Here is a 233-nt window from a genome sequence, read left to right on the forward strand (position 1 = left end):
TGCCCACCCAAACCATTCCATGAATATATGATCTGGGAAATCATGGCTCCATGCCATGTCTCCAGGGTCTCAGCCCAGGATCTGGGTCTCAAAGCATCACTTTCTCCTCCCCATCTTGGAGCAGGGAAAGCAGCTGGGTCCTGCGAGGGTCCCACCGCCCTCTCCCCTTCACTGCAGCTCGCAGACAGCCCATGGGCTCTTCCACGTGGATGTTGCTGCAGCAGCCACTCCAA

At 57.5% G+C, this 233-nt stretch overlaps 1 protein-coding gene across 1 annotated transcript in view; it reads right to left on the bottom strand.

Moving 5' to 3' along the window:
- The window catches only part of SPDEF (SAM pointed domain containing ETS transcription factor), a gene marked incomplete at both ends in the record, with an annotated part of 1,139 nt that overhangs the window by 309 nt on the left and 597 nt on the right, over window positions 1–233 (bottom strand). The window lies entirely within an intron of this gene.

This window comes from Eurypyga helias, unplaced genomic scaffold, assembly GCF_000690775.1.
Source record: "Eurypyga helias isolate BGI_N326 unplaced genomic scaffold, ASM69077v1 scaffold33382, whole genome shotgun sequence".
NCBI lineage: Eukaryota > Metazoa > Chordata > Aves > Eurypygiformes > Eurypygidae > Eurypyga > Eurypyga helias.